Source organism: Prionailurus bengalensis, chromosome B2, assembly GCF_016509475.1.
Source record: "Prionailurus bengalensis isolate Pbe53 chromosome B2, Fcat_Pben_1.1_paternal_pri, whole genome shotgun sequence".
In the NCBI taxonomy this organism is placed as follows: domain Eukaryota; kingdom Metazoa; phylum Chordata; class Mammalia; order Carnivora; family Felidae; genus Prionailurus; species Prionailurus bengalensis.
Genome location: NC_057349.1, coordinates 46,438,095 through 46,452,247, shown reverse-complemented (window position 1 = coordinate 46,452,247; position 14,153 = coordinate 46,438,095). Strand labels below are relative to the sequence as shown.

The 14,153-nt window shown below is 34.5% G+C and overlaps 1 pseudogene; it reads right to left on the bottom strand.

The window, feature by feature from the left end:
- The window catches only part of LOC122490461, a 99,848-nt pseudogene extending 86,341 nt beyond the window's left edge, over positions 1 to 13,507 (bottom strand).
- Positions 13,508 to 14,153: the final 646 nt, after the last annotated feature.

Genomic DNA, 14,153 nt, shown 5'->3' with positions numbered 1-14,153 from the left:
CTCCTTACTCTGTTTACTATATTTCCCACAATTTGGCAATGGCAGTTTGCTTGCAACCTTTGGGTTCCTTGGTTTGTAGGCATATCACCCCAGTCTCTGCTCCATTCTTCACATGGGATGCTCGCTCTGTGGGTCTCTTTCTGTGTCCAGAGTTCCTCTTTTTATAAAGACACAGTCATATTGGATTAGGATCTACCTTAATGAACTCATGTTAACTTGGTCATCTGCAAAGATCCTGTTTCAAAGTAAGTCCACGTTCACAAATACTGGGAGTGGGGGGTAGGAATTCAACATATTTGGGGAAAACACAATTCAACCCTTAACATTAGATAAATACTTGACCTTGTGAATCTCAAAGCTTATTGTGATAGTTTCAAAGTTATTTTTCAGAGACTAGCCAAAATTTGGGAGGGTGGGGCACACTGTATTTTATAGCTGCTGTATGTGCACTAACAACTCCCAGCAGTAAAGAAACTGATAATCTAGAGAGAAAATCAGTTTGGGGTAATTTGACAAATGTCTGTCTTCCTTATTTCCTAACCAGATAACCCTTCATAGATAATGATCTTGAAATATCTTAAACTAATCAAAATCAAGGCGGGTCAGAATGTTAATAGGATTTCTCTAGGATAAACTCAGGTATACTAAAATCTTCAGATAGAAATAACAGCATGAACATTATTTCTATGACTACTGGTTTTAACTAAGAGTATAGTATGTACATATTAGCATCCTAGAAGTAACTGCAGTTAAATGTGTGCTCTTAAATTTTTTGAGAAATGAATGGCCTGAGCATCTTGATGATTAAAATTCATGTGGACATCTTTTCAATCAGGAGCGATCCTCTTTCAATTCTAGTCATATTTCCTTGTTTAAGACATACTTGTCATCTTCCCACCCCTCTAAATCAGGGTAGAAAAAGTATCCTTTTGTCACATGACTCACTCTTTAATCATTCTGAGATTTCTCTTATATCTTATTTTTTTGTATTTTTAAGTTATATAATAAATCCATAACATTTTCCCATTTCAGAGGTTGTTATACAGATACTGAATTCCTTTCCATTCCTCTGTCCAACATCCTCTGCCAGAAATGTTTAAGTCCTACTGGAACTGTTGCCAGGCAAATATAGACATCTGGAAAAAGAGCCTTCCAATCTCAATACTGAGAATTGTCTCAGGCCTTCTAAAAATATTTCTCCCATTTATGTACAAATTTGAACACACTTCATGAGGAACAGAAATTATTATATTCATTTTTGAATTGCTTATTTTTTATTGGAGTATAATTGACATATAACATATTAGTTACAGGTGTACAATATAATTATTCAATATTTGATATATGCAAAGCAATCACAACAATAAGTGTAGTTAACATTCATCACTACACATAGTTACAAAATCTTTTTTCTTGTGATGTGTTTTTCTTTTAAGGTCTACTCTCTTAGCAACTTTCAAATATGTAATATAGTATTATTAACTGTAGTCACCATGCTATGCAACTAGAAGTTTGTACCTTTTGATTTTCTTAACCCATTTTGTCTATACCATGGCCCCAGAAATAATTGTTTTTTGATCAGCTGTATTGTCTTAAAGATCAAAAATCTAGGATACTGTGCTTATTTTCAGGTTCTCAATCTTAGTTATCTAGGAAAATCCATTGTGTTTGAGTTGTAAGAGCAAAAGTAATTCCTAATTATTTTCCTAAACTGTTCCTCTATAAACGTATGTCTAGTGAAAATTTATCTTTTCCTGATTTTAATGTTAAAAAATATTTGCATTGTGCAATGATGTCAAAATGAAAATATTATTACTCTTGTGGAAATTTACTCGTGACTAGACCATTTTAGTTTTCATGCAAATATTTCTGTTCCCCTTCCCCAAAAATACCTCAATATTTAGAGTCATACTGAAACTGAAAGATGCATAAAAGTCATCTGCCACAATAATTCTCCACCTGGAAATGTTCTTTCATTGTGCAGCCAGAATCCCTTCCCAACTCCTATCCATTCATTTAGACCTTTGACCACCACGTTTTTCACAAGGAGTAAGAGTGCAAAAGCAAGACTATAAGAAAACAAGCTTATTTTTATTGGATCTATGTTCTGCATGTTCATAGGAGTTTCAGGAAAAATATGGTATTGGAACCTAAGTTATTAATGGGTTTTTTTTTGTCAGTATAACCCAATCCTGCGCTAGTGAAATGAGCATTTATTGATCATATAGATGAGAAGACATCTGTAAATATGACCTTATCATAAACCTTCTTATGAGGTTATTAGAAAGCATCCCCTAAGGTCTTTAAAAGTGTTTTATTCATCATGTTTATATTGTAAAATTAACAAAATCAGAAAGCACTTTTGGGTTCTTTTTCCCTGAATGCTAAGTGACAGGAAGAAAGGTCCATGTCACATCCCTGTGACCTAACCGATTTCTTATTTTTCCTTCTGACCAAAAGAACACTGATGATGTTTTACAATTATACAGTGCTGCATTCCCTTTTAAAATTGCCTTCACATTTTTTTTTTCTTCATCTTGCTCTTGACTATAACTCTGAAAAGAGCTGTGGTACAACCACAAAGTAATGAAAGAAATGTCCAGAACTCCCCACCTTGGTCCTAAAGGGTGGAGGGGACTCCATCACAGAAGAGAAAGGGAGGGCACAGTGAACTGACCAGTCAAAATTGGAGCGTAAATTTGCATTGGAGCCTAGAAGCAAAAGTATGGCACTTGTTGATACGCCTATTGTCTTGTGATACTTCAGCCTTGTTTATACTTAAGCATAGTTAGAGCAGAGGTGTACTGTTGATATTTTGTTTGACGTTTAAAAATTTTTCTGTACTCTGTAGTCAATAAATATAAGCCAAATAATATTTGACCTGAAGTAATTAAATAGTAATGTCCTTAGTTATTGTTAGGAATTCAAGGGGAAAAAATAAAGCAACAGAAATTCTGTTTTCTTAATCATACTGACTAAAGATTTTCAGGAGATTTTTAGGGGAAGAATAGGAGGTTGGTGTCAGAATCCACTGTTTATCCTCTGATATAAGTGTATATAATTTGATGCACTCTGGGGCATTTTCTATTTGGAAATTTGAGCTAAATCCCCAAAGTTCCAAAGTTGAGGACCTTATGTCCCCATTCTAAAATGAGGTTTTAGATACATCAGTGAATGATGTGCAAAAATAGAGCATAGTCGGGCCAACTGCTGCTAATTCCATCAAAACTATATAAGAGAAATTAGAAATGTAAAAATAGAGGTGCCTGGGTGGCTCAGTCGGTTGAGTGTCCGACTTTGGCTCAGGTATGATCTCACAGCTCAGTGAGTTTGAGCCCTGCGTTGGACTGTGGACTGACAGCTCAGAGCTTGGAGCCTGTTTCAGATTCTGTGTCTCCCTCTCCTTCTGACCCTCCCCCGCTCATGCTCTGTCTCTCTCTGTCTCAAAAAAAAAAATAAGTAAATAAACTTTAAAACGAAAAAAAAAAAGAAATGTAAAAATAATATATTTCAAAGAGAAGGAAGAAATTATTGCTTTAGAAAGTTGAAAGCTAATTAAGCAATACTAAAAGGGAGAGAACTACTGTAAACTTAATCTATTCATAACTCAATTGGAATTTTGCCTTTTTAATTAAATGTCCTATTGAGTTGTTAACTTTTCTATAAATTTAGAAGTTATTTATATATTAAGGACAATCATTATTTTCTGTGGTAAGATTGAATTTCACAGATTGTCATTTACTTTAACTTGTGATTTTATCTAATGTTTTATTCTCAATTTTTTTGAGTATAGTTAACACACAATGCTACATTAGTTTCAAGTATACAACTTAGTGATTTGACAAGTTTATACCTTATGCTATGTTCACCACAAGCGTAGATACCATCTGTTCCATTAAATCACTATTATAGTGTCACTGACTGTATTTCTTATGCTCTGCTTTTTATTCCCGTGACTTACTTATTCCATAACTGGAAGGCTGTATTTCCCTCTTCCTTTTACCCATTTTGCCCAACCTTCTACTGCCCCAGCCTCTGGCAACCATCAGTTTGTTCTCTGTATTCTTAGTTATGATTCAGCTTATTGTTTACTCATTTTTTTTTTGATTCCACATATGAATAGAATCATATGGCATTTGTCTTTCTCAGTCTGACTTATCTCACTTAGCCTAATACCCTCTAGGTCCATCCATCTTGTCTTAAATGCATAATCTCATCCCTTTTTCTGGCTGTGTAGTATTCTATCATATATATATATATATATATATATATATATATATATATATGTATATAACAACCTTCTTGTCTATTCATCTATTGAAGGACACTTAGGTTGCTTCCATATTTTGGCTATTGTAAATAATGCTGCAATATATATATATATGTTATCTATGTATCTACCTATCTATATATCATATACATATGTGATCTATCTATATATATAGGTGATCTTATATCATATACCATATATATGTGTGATAAATATATATATGTGATAAATATATGTCACAACTTGTCCATTCATGTGTTGAAGGACACTTAGGTTGCTTCCATGTCTTGGCTATTATAAATAATGCTGCAATAAACTTAGGGGTGCATGTATCTTTTTGAGTTAGTGTTTTCAGTTTCCCAGGGTAAATACCTAACAGTGGAATTATTAGATTATATGGTATTTCTATTTTCAATTTTTGAGGAGCCTCCATGATTTTTTTCCATTATGGCTGTATCAATTTACATTCTCACCAACAGTATACGAAGTTTCCTTTTTCTCCACGTTTATTGTTTCTTGTTTTCTTGATTTTAGCCATTCTGACAGGTGTGAGGTGATATCTCATTGTGGTTTTGACTTGCATTTCCCTAATGATTAGTGAGGTTGAGTATCTTTTCATGTGTCTGTTGCCCATCTATATGTCTTCTTTGGAAAAATGTCTATTCAAGTCTTCTGCCCATTATTTTTAATGGATTGCTTGCTTGCTTGTTTGTTTTGTGCTGAGTTGTAAAAGTTCTTTATATATTTTGTATATCAGCCCCTTATTGGATATATTGTTTGTAAATACCTTCTCCCATTCAGGAGGTTGTCTTTTAGTTTTGCTATTTTTTTCCTTTGCTGTGTAGAAGCTTTTTATTTTAATGTAGTCCAGTAGTGTTGTTGTTGTTGTTGTTGGTGGTGGTGGTGGTGGTTTGTTTGTTTGTTTGTTTGTTTGGTTTTTGTTTTTTTTTCTTTGTTTGTCTTGCCTTTGGAGATATATCTAGAATAATTTTGCTATGGCAGATGTCAGACAAAGACTGTATTCTCATCTAGGATTTTTATGGTTTCAGCATTCTCACACTTTTAATCCATTTTAATCCATTTTGAATTTATTTTTGTTGGTGGTGTTAGAAAGTGATCTTTCACATGTAGCTACCTAGTTTTCCCAACACCATTTATTGAAAAGACCATCTTTTCCCCGTTGTATATTCTTACCTCTTTTATCATAGATTAAATAACCATGTAAGTGTGAGTTTGTTTCTGGAGCATCTATTCTGTTTCACTGATCTGTCTATTTTTGTGCTAAGTGCTATACTGTTTGGATTACTGCAAACTTAGAGTATATCTTGAAGTCTAGGATTGTGATACTTCCAGCTTTGTTCCTCTTTCTCAGCAGTGCTTTGGATATTTGCGGTTTTTGCTGATTCCATAAAAATTTTAGTATTATTTGTTCTAGTCTTGTGAAAAATACTGTTGGTATTTTGATGGGGATTGTATTGAATCTGTAGAATCCTTTGGGTAATATGGACATTTTGAAATACTAATTCTTCAAATGCATGAGAATGAAATATCTTTCCCCATATTCCATATAGTCATCTTCAATCTCTTTTATCAGTGTTATAGTTTTCAGAGGAAAGGTCTTTTATTTCTTTGGTTGAGTTTATTCCTAGGTATTGTATTCTTTTTTGATGCAATTGTGAACTGTGAATTGTGTTTTTTAAATTTCTCTATGTGTGACCTCATTGTTAGTGTATAAAAATGCTATCAATTTCTAAGTATTAATTTTGTATCCTACCTCTTTAATGAATTTATTACTTCTAGTAGTTTTTTTCTATGTATAGTATCATGTCATCTGTAAATGATGACAATTTAACTTGTTCTTTACCAATATGGATGCCTCTTACTTTGTTTTCTGATTGCTGTGGCTAGGACTTCCTCTCACCTAGTGGTGAGAGTGGACATCCTTGTCTTATTCCCAACCTTACAGGGAAAGCTCTCAATTTTGCACCATTGAGGATGATGATAGTAGTGAGATTTTCATATATGATCTTTATTATGTTGAGGTATATTTCCTCTAATTATGTTGAGCTATATCCCCATTTTGTTGACAGTTTTTGTCATGAATGGATGTTGAATTTTGTCAAATGCTTTTTTTCTACCTCTGTTGAGATAATAGTATGGTTTTAATCCTTCATTGGTTGATGTGGTGTATGATGTTGATTGATTTGCAAATATTGAACCATTCTTGCATCCTGGGAATAAATCTCACCTGATCATGGTGTGATCTTTTTAATGTATCTTTGTATGTGGTTTGCTAATATTTTGTTGAAGAATTTGCATGTATATCATCAGGGATATTGTCCTGTAGTTTTATTTTTTTCATGGTATCTTTGTCTGGTTTTGGTATCAGAATAACATTGGCCTTATAAAATGTATTTGGAAGCTTTCCTTCCTCTTCTATGTTTTTGAAATGGTTTAGGGAGAATAGGTATTAACTCTTCTTTAAATGTCTGGTAAAATTCACTTGTAAATCCATCTGGTCCAGATCTTTTGTTTTTTGGTAGCTTTTAGATTACAGATTCAATTTTGTTACTTGTAATTGGTCTGTTTTGTATTTTCTATTTCTTTTTGGTTCAGCTTTGGAAGGCTGTATGTTTCTAGGAATTTATGCATTTATTCTAGATGGTCCATTTTTTTTTTGTTTTTTGTTTTTGTTTTTTGCTTTGGCATATCACTTTTCATAGTATTCTATAACTGTTGGTATTTCTGTGGTATCAGTTGTTACTTCTCTCTTGTTTCTGATTTTATTTATTTGGGTCTTTCTCTCTCTCTCTCTCTCTTTTTTTTTTTTGATGGGTCTAACTAAGGGTATGTTAATTTAGTTTATTTTATCAAAGAACCAGCTCTTGGTTTCATGGTTTAATTGATTTTCTTTAGTTTTTCCGTTTCTACATCTTTTTTTTTTTCTCTTCTCTGACCTTTATCTTTTTACTTTCTTCCACTCACCTTGGGCTTTGTTTATTCTTCTTTTCCTAATTCCTCTAGGTGTAAAGTTAGATTGTTTGAGTTTTTTTCTTATTTCTTGAGGTAAACCTGTATTGCTATATACTTCCTTCTTTGATTACTTTTTGGTGTCCCACACATTTTGGACCATTGTGTTTTCATTTTCATTTGTCTCATGTATTTTTTTCTTTGCTTCATTGAGCTATAGGTTATTTAGTATCATGTTTATTCTCCACTTTTTTTTCTGTTTTTGTTTTTTCTTTTGATTTATTTCTTGTTTCATACCATTGTGGTCAGGAAAGATGTATTATTTTGATATTCTTAAATGTATTGAGGATTGTTTTATGCCCTAATAATATGTGATCTGTTCTGGGAATGTTTTATGTACACTTGCAAAGAAGGTATACTCTATTATTTTTCGATGTAATGTTCTCTATATATCTGTTATGCCTATCTGGCTCAATGTGTCATTCAAAGATATTGTTTCCTTATCGATTTTCTGTCTGGATGATCTATCTGTTGATGTAAGTGGAGTGTTAAGTCACCTACTCTTATTGTATTACTGACACTTTCTCTCTTTATGTATGTTAGTATTTTCTTTATATATGTAGGTGTTCCATTGCTGGGTATAGAGATATTTCAATTGTTATATACTCTGTTGGATTGATCCTTTTACCATTATGTATTGTCCTTGTTTGTCTCTTCTTACAGTCTTTGTTTTAAAGTCTATTTTGTCTCACATAATTATAGCTACCCAAGTTGTTGTTATTGTTGTTTTTAGCTTCCATTTGCATGGTGAATGTTTTTCCATCTCTTCACTTTCCATCTCTATATTGTAGGCAACATATAGTTGGGTCTTGTTTTTTTTATTCATTCTTCTACTCTGTGTCTTTTGATTGGAGCATTTAGGGTATTTACATTTAAAGTAATTATTGATAGTATTGCCATTTTTAAAATTTGTTTCTTGTTTTGTAGTTATTTTTTGTTCCTTTCTTCCCTTTCTTTCTTTGTGATCAATGTGTATTTATACTGTTGTATGGTTGGCTTTCTTTCTGTTTATTTTTTCTATAGCTATCATAGATTTTGTGTTTGTGGTTGCATTGAGTTTCATATATAACATCCTAAGTAAATAGCAGTACATATTAATGTGATGGTCATTTAAGTTCAAATACATTCTGAGACAAAACAAAACAAAAGAATAAAAATAATTAAAACCACAAAAAAGAAAAAAAATCTTTCTTTTTTATCCTCTACTTCCCTTACAACTCCCTTCTCCACATTTTATGTATATGTTGTCATGTTTTACATCTTCTTATTCATATTTTTCTTATGTCTAATTATGGCCATTTCTTTTCTACTTAAAGAAGGCCCTTTAAATTTCTTGTAGGGTTTTGTGGTGATATATTTTTTTTAATCTTTTGTTTGTTGGGAAAACTCTTTATCACTCCTTCAAAATTTTTTTTTCAATATATGAAGTTTATTGTCAAATTGGTTTCCATACAACACCCAGTGCTCATCCCAAAAGGTGCCCTCCTCAATACCCATCACCCACCCTCCCCTCCCTCCCACCCCCCAACAACCCTCAGTTTGTTCTCAGTTTTTAAGAGTCTCTTATGCTTTGGCTCTCTTCCTCTTTTTTTTTTCCTTCCCCTCCCCCATGGGTTTCTGTTAAGTTTCTCAGGATCCACATAAGAGTATCTGTCTTTCTCTGTATGGCTTATATCACTTAGCATCACACTCTCGAGTTCCATCCACGTTGCTACAAAGGGCCATATTTCATTATTTCTCATTGCCACATAGTACTTCATTGTGTATATGAACCACAATTTTTTTATCCATTCATCAGTTGATGGACATTTAGGCTCTTTCCATAATTTGGCTATTGTTGAGAGTGCTGCTATAAACATTGGGGTACAAGTGCCCCTATGCATCAGTACTCCTGTATCCCTTGGGTAAATTCCTAGCAGTGCTATTGCTGGGTCATAGGGTAGGTCTATTTTTCATTTTCTGAGGAACCTCCACACTGTTTTCCAGAGTGGCTGCACGAATTTGCATTCCCACCAACAGTGCAAGAGGGTTCCCGTTTCTCCACATCCTCGCCAGCATCTATAGTCTCCTGATTTGTTCATTTTGGCCACTCTGACTGGCGTGAGATGATATCTGAGTGTGGTTTTGATTTGTATTTCCCTGATGAGGAGCGACGTTGAGCATCTTTTCATGTGCCTGTTGGCCATCCGGATGTCTTCTTTAGAGAAGTGTCTATTCATGTTTTCTTCCCATTTCTTCACTGGGTTGTTTGTTTTTCGGGTGTGGAGTTTGGTGAGCTCTTTATAGATTTTGGATACTAGCCCTTTGTCCGATATGTCATTTGCGAATATCTTTTCCCATTCCATTGGTTGCTTTTGAGTTTTGTTGGTTGTTTCCTTTGCTGTGCGGAAGCTTTTTATCTTCATAAGGTCCCAGTAATTCACTTTTGCTTTTAATTCCCTTGCCTTTGGGGATGTGTCGAGTAAGAGATTGCTACGGCTGAGGTCAGAGAGGTCTTTTCCTGCTTTCTCCTCTAGGGTTTTGATGGTTTCCTGTCTCACATTCAGGTCCTTTATCCATTTTGAGTTTATTTTTGTGACTGGTGTAAGAAAGTGGTCTAGTTTCAACCTTCTGCATGTTGCTGTCCAGTTCTCCCAGCACCATTTGTTAAAGAGGCTGTCTTTTTTCCATTGGATGTTCTTTCCTGCTTTGTCAAAGATGAGTTGGCCATACTTTTGTGGGTCTAGTTCTGGGGTTTCTATTCTATTCCATTGGTCTATGTGTCTGTTTTTGTGCCAATACCATGCTGTCTTGATGATGACAGCTTTGTAGTAGAGGCTAAAGTCTGGGATTGTGATGCCTCCTGCTTTGGTCTTCTTCTTCAAAATTCCTTTGGCTATTCGGGGCCTTTTGTGGTTCCATATGAATTTTAGGATTGCTTGTTCTAGTTTCGAGAAGAATGCTGGTGCAATGTTGATTGGGATTGCATTGAATGTGTAGATAGCTTTGGGTTCACTCCTTCAAATTTGAATAGCCGTGCCAGGTAGGGTATTCTTGATTGTAGGTTTTTTTCCTTTCAGCACTTTGAATATATCATGCTATTCCCTTCTTATTTGCAAATTTTCTGCTGAAAAATCAGCTGACAGCCTTGTAAACTTTCTTATATAGGTACCTTTTTGTTTTGCTCTTATTGCTTTTAAGATTCTGTATTTTAACATTATAACAGTGTAATTCTAATGTGCCATACTGTGAGCCTCCTTGAGTTCATCTGGTTTGGACCTATTTGCTTCTTGGACTTGGATGTCTCTTTCCCTTCCCAGGTTATGAAGTTTTCAGGTATTATTTCTTCAAATAAGTTTTCTATACCTTTATCTCTCTCTTCTTCTGGGACCTCTATAATGCAAATGTTTGTTTACTTGATACTCTTCAAGAGATCTCTTAATCTATCATCATCTTGAAAATTTTCTCTGTTTGCTGTTCAGCTTGTGTACTTTCCATCACCATGACTTCCAGATCACTGATATGTTCTTTATCTTCTAATTTGTTGATTCCCTCTAGTATGTTTATTTCAGTTGTTGCATTCTTCCATTCTGACAAGTTCTTTTTAATATTTTCTAACTTTTTATTGAGGGTCTCACTGAATTTTCCCAGTCTTTCCCCAGTCCAGTGAATATCTTTATGAACATTAGTTTAAATTCTTTATCAGCCATATTGCTTATTTGTTTCATTTTTTTTGTGTGTGTGTGAGGCTTTTTTTCTTGTCCTTTCTTTTGGAGCATATTTCTTTGTTTTCTCATTTTGCTTGACTTTTTCTTTTTGTTTTTATGGGTTAAGCAAAATGGCTTCTTCTAAAGTTAAAGGAGTAATCTTGTGTTTGGTATCCCCTATGCAGGCTGTGTATGCTTTGTGACTTTTGGTGGCTAGCTGCAGATGTGGCTGTGTATACTAGTTACTCTTTTAAACCATGGCTTTTAATATAAAGAATAATAAATTTAAAAAGGAAGAAAGAAAATAATAAAAGAAAAGAAAAAAGGAAAAGTAAAAAAGAAAAAAAATGAAAAAAAAACAAAAAGAAAAAGGCAAGACAAAATTTAAAAATAAAAAAATAATTAAATAACAACAACAACAACAACAACAATAACAACACAAAACCACAGCTTATTTTCTGTTACCAGCACCACAGGATGGCTGGATGGGCTTATGGACCCTGTGCTGTGAGTTCATAAGTTCCTTGTGAGCCCAATCCAGCTCAGGTCTTGGGCTTTTAAGGTGGAGGGAGAGAGAATATTCCCATGTTCTCTAGGCCATTTTAAACTTTGGCTGCTATGCTCTTTTAAACTTTGGCTTATTTTTCTGTGCCCCAATGCAGCTGGGGCTGGTGTGGGCTTATGGACCTGAGCTCTCTGAAGTCACAAGCTCACTGAAAAGGTGGGATCCACCATTATGGTGTCTGGGCCCCATTCTATTCTAGGCTTTTAAAGTATTGTTCTCCAAGTCCCTCTGACCTAGAGAGCTTTTTTGCAGCTCTTCGTCCACTTGGGAGCATTTTAGTGTTGTCTCTTTTATATGCTAGTTGGTCTTTTAAGCCATAGCTTTTTTTCTTGTGCTCAAGGACAGAGGGATCTGTTCCCAGGTCCACAGTACCATTCTTCCCACTGCCATTCACAGCATTGGTGGTGGGGGTTCTCTTTATTACCCTATGTATTTCTTGCTGTTTTCTCTATCGTTTCTTGTTTAGTAGCTGTTCAGTCAGCCTTTAGTTCTTCTTCAGGAGGAATTGTTCTATTGGGTGTAGGTTTGGTCTGTTCAATACAGCAAGTTGCCATCTTGAAGCAGAACCCCCTTCTTGAAGTGATTTTAGCATGACTTTTCTTTTTCTTTTTTTAATGACATTTGAGATATAAATTGCATACATAAATATTACTTTTTGAAGTGCATAATTCATGGCTTTCTTTAGTAATTCATAGGGTTTAAAAACCATCACAAGTATTGATTTTTTAAAACATTTTCATCATCTCCTAAAGAAACATATAGTGGTTAGAAGTTACTCTTACTTTTCATTTCCCTTCTCCTTCATCACTGGCAACCATTTATCAGTTTCCTTTCTCTATGAATGTGTCTATTCTGAGCATTTCATGTAAATGGAATCATATACAGTCGTTTGTGACTAGCTTTCTTCACTTAGCATAATGCTTTCAAGATTCATCCATGATGTGGCATGTATATTAGTATTTCATTCTTGCCAAAGGATATTCCATGTATGGATATGCCACATTTCATTTATTTTTCAGTTGATGGACATTTAAGTTATTTCCACTTTTTGGTAATTGTAAATAATGTGGCAATGAACATTATTATGCAAGTTTAAGTATAGACATATTTTTATTTCTCTTGACTATATATACCAAGGGGTGGAATCAGCAGGTAAATTGTTAGCTTTATATTTAATATTTTGAAAAATTACTGAAATGTTTTCCAGTGTAGTTGCACTGTTTTACATATCTACCACCAATTTATAAGTGTTCCAACTTCTACACATTCTCCCCAAGATGTTTTATTATCTCTTTTTATGATTTTTGCCATTCTAGTGGGTGTAAAGTAGTATCACATTGTGGTTTTGATTTGCATTTCCCTAAAGGCTAATGCTATTTTTAAACATCTTCTCATGTGCTTATTGACCACTTCTCTATCTTCTTTGGAGAGATGCCTGTTTGAATCATTCGCCCATTATTTCCTTGAGTTGTATTTTGATTACTGAGTTGTGGGAATTTTTTATATTCTGGATAATAGAGCCTTAGACACATAATTTGCAAGTACTTCAATTCTATGAGTTGTCTTTTACTTTCTCGATGGGTGCTTAGAGCATAAAAGGTTTTAGTTTTGATAAAGTCCAATATATATGTGTGTGTGTGTGTGTGTGTGTGTGTGTGTGTGTGTATACACTTGTGCTTCTAGTGTTATAGGTAATAACACCTTGCTTAATCCAAGGTCATGGAGGTTTACTTCTTGGTTTACTTTCTTCTCCGTCTCCTCCTTCGTCTCCTCCTTCGTCTCCTCCTTCGTCTCCTCCTTCGTCTCCTCCTTCGTCTCCTCCTTCGTCTCCTCCTTCGTCTCCTCCTTCGTCTCCTCCTTCGTCTCCTCCTTCGTCTCCTCCTTCGTCTCCTCCTTCGTCTCCTCCTTCGTCTCCTCCTTCCTCTCCTCCTTCCTCTCCTCCTTAGTCTTAGTCATCTTCGTTGTCGTGTTCTTTTAAATTTAAGTTACTTAACATACAGTGTAGTCTTGGCTTTAGGAGTAGAACCCATTGATTCATCTCTTACATTTGACACCCAGTGCTCAATCCCAAAAAGTGCCCTCTTTAATGTCCATCACCCATTTAACCCATCCCTCGACCCACCACCTGACTCTCCTCTAGTAACCCTCAGTTCTCTGTATTTAAGAATCTCTTATGGTTAAGTCAGTTAGAGAAAGACAGATATCATATGACTTCACTCATATGTGGAATTTGAGAAACACAATGGATGAACATATGGTAAGGGAAGGAAAAATAATATAAAAACTGAGAGAGAGGTAAACCATAAGAGACTTTACATTTTCTTCTTAGGGTTTTATGGCTTTAACTCATACATTTAGGTACAAGATCAATTTTGAGTTAATTTTATGAGATAGGGATCTAAATTCATTCTTTTGCATATGTATGTCTAATGATCTTACCTGCAACTGGCAAGATTTCATTTTTGATTGTCAAGTAATATTCCATTGTGTGTGTGTGTGTGTGTGTGTGTGTATACACACACTACATCTTCTTTATCCATTTGTCAGTCAATGGACATTTGGCCTCTTTCCATAATTTGGCTATTGTTGATAGTGCTGTTAT